This window comes from Hylobates moloch, unplaced genomic scaffold (genome assembly GCF_009828535.3).
Source record: "Hylobates moloch isolate HMO894 unplaced genomic scaffold, HMol_V3 SCAFFOLD_10, whole genome shotgun sequence".
Lineage (NCBI taxonomy): Eukaryota > Metazoa > Chordata > Mammalia > Primates > Hylobatidae > Hylobates > Hylobates moloch.
The window spans coordinates 66,944,537-66,951,389 of record NW_026652285.1 but is presented as its reverse complement, the minus strand read 5'-3'; the positions used below and the strand labels follow the sequence as shown (position 1 = coordinate 66,951,389).

The following is a 6,853-nucleotide window of genomic DNA, read 5'->3' as shown; positions in this document are numbered from 1 at the left end:
CAGGAGGCGGAGCTTGCAGTAAGCCGAGATTGCGCCACTGCATTTGTATTTGTTAATAAGAGCGAGACTCCGTCTCGAAAAAAAAAAAAAAAAAAAAATATATATATATATATATATAAATAGTCTCATCTTTTCTCTAGCCCCTTTTATAAAGCAGTGCCATTTTTAACTAGGTGTATTTGTTACCCAGCTTTTCAGTAACTACACTATAGGTATCTAATAGATTCAAGAAAAGATTGGAAAACTGAAAAGATTTAGCATTTTAAACATTTGAAAAATGTTGCTACAAAGCACAGATTATGAATGCATTAGTAAAATAAATTCACACCTTATGTGAGAATCATTAAGTTGGTTTAATAATTATATCACAGAAGTCTGGGCTCACTAATATTTATGCCAATTTATGCTAATTAAACCAGAAAGTTCCTGTAATTCAGCTCTAAGCACCATTTAATAGGGTTATGCCAAATAGAACCAATGGTTATATAATACCCAGAATATAAACCTCAGCAAATTCAAACTTTTAGAATGGCAACACAAATGAGAATTAGAATGAGAGGCAATATTTCATTTAAAAGTTCCATAGACTACTAAGAGTGTTCTTTTCTTTTAAAAATTTGTGTGATTGTTAATAATGTACCTTAACACTGGTCTTCCTTGACAGCGGTGTTAGAGATGGTTAGGTGGAACCTATATTATGGAAGTCAGTGTTGCCCATTTCTTTAGTTCAGTGATTAAAACTGAAATTGCTTTTACAAAACAATTGAACTGCTGCTTACAATATAAATAGAATACCAACAGGATTCCTGTTGTATTCACATTATTCTCTAATTAATATTTTTGCATTTTGACTCTGACCTGACCTTCAGTAGTTCCTTTATTTTTATTTTCAAACATTTTTGTGAGTATATAATAGGCATATATATTTATAGTGTGCATGAGATGTTTTGATACAGGCATGCAATGTGAACTAATCACATCACGGAGAGTGGGGTATCCATCCCTTCAAGCATGTATCCTTTGTGTTACAATCCAATTACATTCTTTTAGTTATTTTTAAATGTATAATTATTGACTAGAGTCCCCCTGTTGTGCTATCAAATAGTATGTCTTATTCATTCCTTCTGCCATTTTTGTACCCATTACCCATCCCCTGCCTTCCCCACCAGTCCCCTAGTACCTACTATGTCCGTGAGTTCAATTGTTTTGATTTTTGATAAGTGAGAGCATGCAATGTCTGCCTTTCTGTGCTTGGCTTGTTTCCCTTAACATAATGATCTCCAGTTCCTTCCATGTTGTTGCAAATGACTGAATCTCATTCTTTTTTAGGGCTGAATAATACTCCACTGTGTATATCTACCACATTTTCTTTAATACATTAATCTGTCGATGGACACTTAGGTTGCTTCCAAATCTTAGCTGTCAACAGTGGTGCAACCAGCATGGGAGTGCACATATTCGACATACTCATTTCCTATTTTGGGGGTATATACCCAACAGTGGGATTGCTGGATCACGTGGTACCTCTATTTTCAGTGTTTAGAGGAATCTCCAAACTGTTCTCCACCGTGGCTGTACCAGTAGTACCTTAAAATACAAATGCAATTGGTAAAAAAACAAGGCAGCATGTAGCACTTGCACTTACAAATACTACCAGTTTCTTAACAATTTGCATTTTTGTTTGTTTGTCCTTGGAAGAGTAACCACTTAATAAAACAGATACATAAAAGCGCAATATTCCTTCCTTTGCAGGGCATCCAGGAATGGTGAAAGCAAAGAAACAATCAACCCTTCTCTTCTCCCAACTTCTAGTCTCCCGAAATAGGGACGCCAGGTCAGACAGGTGCAGGAGGGAAATGGGGCACAGGCCAAGGTATGATGAATCTCTTAAAAAGAGATCCGGCCGGGCGCGGTGGCTCATGCCTGTAATCCCAGCACTTTGGGAGGCCGAGGCGGGCGGATCACGAGGTCGGGAGATCGAGACCATCATGGCCAACACGGTGAAACCCCGTCTCTACTAAAAATACAAAAAAATTAACCGGGCATGGTGGCGGGCGCCTGTAGTCCCAGCTACTGGGGAGGCTGGGGCAGGAGAATGGCATGAACCCGGGGGGATGGAGCTTGCAGTGAGCTGAGATTGCGCCACTGCACTCCAGCCTGGGCGACAGAGCGAGACTCCCTCTCAAAAAAAAAAAAAAAAAAAAAAAAAATCCACTTTCCCCAGAATGCTAGCCTGATGGGAACTCCGCCCCATCCATTCCAACCTAGTAAGGATAGTTTAGTTTGTCTTTTCTAGTGTTCTTTTTTTGTTTCTGTTATTAAATTTCAGAAAAGCCTTAGCATTTTCTAAAAGAAATTATTTTTACCTAAATACATTGGACTTTGGTCTTCATTTAAAGGAATAGGATAAGTGGCCTTTAAGAGAGCATTCCTCCTCTTCCTCTTCCAGTGGCTGCTTTGGGTCCCTGAAAGAGGGTGTGATGTGAACGATGTGGGTTGTGAAGTGGGTTTTGTTGAGCCTATGTTTTTTAAGTCCATTAGTCCTGCCCAAGGCTGTACGCCCTGGAATCTTTGGCTTCGCCTCTGGACCACCTTCAGCCAGGTGGTGATGGTGAAGAGGGTCCCCCCATCCTCCAGGACGTGTGAGAGTTTGTAGGTGATCAGATGGAGGGGGCACCTTTTAAATCTTTCAGTACCCACCCCCGCTGTTGGCGGTGCTCTCCCCGTTGTCCTCGTCCAGGACTCCCACCAGGGTCTTGGATCTCCTCTGTGATGCTCTGACTCACATACTGGGAGGGCCTTTTCCCAATGTAGTCCCTGATGTCCATATCGGCGTCCTAGGTCCCCACTAGCAGCTTCACCATCTCCAAGGTACATGGCTGCCAAGTGCAGGGCGGTGTAGCCCTGCTCGTCCTGGCCTTGCTGTTCCCAGGCAGCGGAGGCTCGTTGGGGAAGTTAACCAGCATGGCCAGAAGCTCCAGCCTGCGGTGCTAGGCGCCCGCGCAGGCAGGTGCGGCGGTGATGAAGCCCAGCGTGGCCAGCAGGCCGGCTGGCACGGGAGCAACTCCCTAAGCTGTCCACTCCCCATCGGAGGCCAGAGCAGCCAGCCGCGCTCCCGGGTCCAGCTCACCCAGCCCCGCAGCTCTCCTCTTCCGCGGTCGGGAAAGCCAGCGCTGCGCCGCCAGAGTCACTTGCCTCTGCCCTGTCCTCCTCGGTGGAGCTCCCAGGCTGCTGCCTCCAGGACACACGCTCCTCTTCAGGGGCGGGGCGCTGCCCCTTCCCAAGTCGCACAAGTTCTGGCGGAACGGCCTCGGGGCGGTAGCCCCCCCAGGAGCTGCCCCTGTCCGCCTCCTGGCAGCCGTGGGGCGGGGACTCCAGGTCCTCGCTGGCCCTAGGTCCCGCGTCTGGGGTAGGGGCTGGTGGAGCCAGCGAGCTCTTCCTGCGTCCCCGCCGCTCAGGGCGGCCCATGCAGGGGCTGGGTGCCCCCTCGCCCAGCTCGGCCTTGCCTGTGGAGCGCCTCGGGGACCGCTGTTTCAGGGAGGGGATGGTCAATGCTGCGCTCCGCGTTCCCGTGGACGCGGGACAGGTCCCAGGGGCGCTGCCTCAGGCGGAGGCCCCGCCAGAACCTCCTCCTGAGACGCAGGTACTCGGCGCCATGGGCGGGGTCGGTGCAATGGCCACAGCGTCCACTCGGAGATAGATTTAAACAGTTTTATTCTCCTGGTTTTTTTTTTTTTTCATTCCAGAAACCATTACTACTATGCAACAAAGTAAAAATATCTAGTTTAAATAATAATTTGATACAGTCAGGTGGGTATGAGTGCACACGTGTGTGTACATACACACGCAGGCTCTGAATGGGATATTTTGGCGGAGCAGAGGGATAGGGCTTTTATTTCGTTGGGGTGTTGAGTTAGAATCACCCTTCTCACAATTAAATAATTTAAATCAGGAGTTTTGTTGAAGCTAATTTGTACAACTAGGCAACATCTTCTCCCCATATATTTATACACATACACACATCTCTAATATTTGCATTTATTACTTCATCTAAAAGAGCTTGGAAAAAGGGTCCTAAGTCTTTGGCTAGTTAAGGTAAAAATCTATATTTTAAAGTAATAAAAACATTTGCTATGGACAGAGGCATGCAGACACTCTAGGTGAAGTTGATTGATGTTCCATTGAAGGAAATGACATGGGGTTTTCTAAGGGAAAGCCCAGCATGCTACAAGGAGAGGGGAGGTCCTGGGAGGGAACTGGACTCAGCATTAGGATCTAAGTGTCATAGGGGAGTGTGTTACCAAAAAAGACTATGGCTGTTTCTGTGTCCATTCTGAACTGGTTACCATGAGTGTGTGTGTGTGTGTGTGTGTGTGTGTGTGTGTGTGTGTGTGAATTAAAAGAGGAGTTACATGCTGGGGCATTTCCGGTATCTCGACTGGCATCTCAGCTGCTGGTGATGATGGCTATACATTTTCCTCAGTATTCAATGATGCATATTTTGAGTTAACAATTCACCCATTGGCTGAGGCAGGTGGATCATGTGAGGTGAGGAGTTCGAGACCAGCCTGGCCAATATGTGAAACCCTGTCTCTACCAAAAATACAAAAATTAGCCAGGCATGGTTGCAGCACCTGTAATCCCAGCTACTCGGGAGGCCGAGACAGGAGAACTGCTTGAATCCAGGAGGCAGAGGTTGCAGCGAGCTGAAATGGGACACTGCACTCCAGCTTGGGCAGCAGAGTGAGACTTGGTCTCAAAAAAAAAAAGTTATTGTGACATGCTGTACACATTCACAATTCAGTGTCTCCCAGAAGTCAGAGACAACCTAGAAAATTCAAAGAAAACTTTACTACCCAAATCACCCTTCTATAAAAAATAATAGAAGATGTCAAATGTAAAAATAAAACTGTCCTCTGGGCCCTCAATTTTCTGTGTTATGGGGGAAGGCAGACAGCTACTCAGCAGTTATATCCCATAAGAATGGATAACACTAAAACAACTGACAGCATCAAGTATTGGTTAGAAAGTGGAACTGATTCTCTCAAACATTTTCATTGTAGTTTAAGATGGCACAACCACTTAGGAAAATATCTCCCCATTTCATACAATGCCAAATATATACTTATTTTATAACCCAGAAAATCCACTCTTATGTACTTAAACTCAAGAAAAGTGAAAATATTATTACAGAAAAACATGTATATCTGATTTGTTCATAGCAGGTTTATTCATGATAGCCTCAAATCAGAAACAGCTTTTGTGTCTATCAATAGTGGAATGGATTAAAAACAAAACAAACAAAGGCCTCAAACCTGTGGTATAGTCATAAAATTGAGTATTACAAAATAAAATTAACGAATAATAGGAGCAAAATGATAAGTGTCACAAGCATGTTTAGTGAACGAATAAAAAATTATATAATTTATAATTTCACTTACGTAAATGGTGAAAACAGACAAAACTAACCTTTTGTGGAAAGAAAACCATGGAAGCCTCTGTGTTCAAATACTGACTGGAAATGGGCATGAGAAAACATGTTTCTGCCAGATCTTCTATATGCCTCATGTGCATTCACTCGATGTATTTTGCATATACTATTTTTGCAAATAAAACTGAGATAAAGGCAAAATAACTCAAGAGAAAGTAGCTAGAAATGGGTAGAGTTGGGATAGAAGCCTTGGAAGCTCCCCCCAATCTTGCCCACCCGGCACAGGCCGAGGAAGGCCTGGGACAATGCTGTGAGCGACCTGAGGGTCGTCCAGGGGAGCCCCGCCAGCCCATGCTGGCGCCCGAGCTGCCAGCCGCCATCTGAATATGTTGCAAAGACAGTGCTGGCCTGGCAACCGGTGACGCTCCACGCCCCAGCCCGACCCCCACTTCTACCCAAGTAGCGGCAACCCTAGAGACAGATGCCTGGGTGGCAGCGGCTAAGTCTGGCAGTTGGCCAGACGGCCAAAGGTCGGGAACTGGCCGTTCACCCCATCCCAGTTTCCACGGAGAACTCAACCACCATGGCCCCTGAGCGGACCCTCAGGCCTGGTGGGCTGTGCTCTGTGCCCGCAAACCTGACGCCATCCAGGGGAGCTCCGCCTTCCCGCGCCAGCGTCTCAGCTGCTGCAGAAAACTGCAAAACTGCAAGTTGCACACGGGCAGAGATGACGGAGCAACCCCTGACCCTCCGCGCCACTCACCCTACCCGCACACCTGCCACGCGGACCCTGGGCCAGTGCCTGGGCGCACAAGGCAGTCCCCACAGCAGCGGCACCAGGGTGAAAACCTGCTGCTCAATACCATCCCAATTACCACGAAGAGCCCGCCCCCCCGCGGTCCCTGCGTTCTTGGATGAGGCCAAGTCAGAGCAGCCCCTCAAGTGGGCGGGCGATGCACTTGACCCTGAGGATATCAGGTACCAGGCCCGCCAGCTCGCGCCAGCATCGGAGCCACAGCTGCAGTCTAGACGTGGTGCACCAGCAGCAAGTGACTGGACACCCCAGACCAGGCCCGCCCCCCAGTAGCGTGGATCCTGAGGCCAGACCCCCAGGCGGCAAAATCAGGCGACCGGCCCCGCCAGCAGCCGCTCAGTATCATCTGTGTGGATACAGAGTGCCCAGCGCCAGGGCCCAGGATCCGCAGAGATGTCCAAGAGGAGCGGACCTTGAGGCCAGGTGGGCTGTGCACTCTGCGACCCTGAGGCCATCCAAGGCAAGCCCCACCATCCCGCGCCAGTGCCAGATCCGCAGCTGCAAACCGCGCGTGGGGCACTGGCAGCAGTGAGGGCGGGTGGGGGAAGGAGCAGCCCCTGACTCTGCCTCCATGCCTCTCCAGCTACTTGACACTAGCCACACAGACT

The 6,853-nt window shown here is 47.7% G+C and overlaps 1 pseudogene; it reads right to left on the bottom strand.

Annotated features, from left to right (window-relative positions):
• Positions 1-2,417: 2,417 nt before the first annotated feature.
• Positions 2,418-6,297, bottom strand: LOC116475433 (ankyrin repeat domain-containing protein SOWAHC-like; annotated as a pseudogene).
• Between the last annotated feature and the right edge of the window lie 556 nt (positions 6,298-6,853).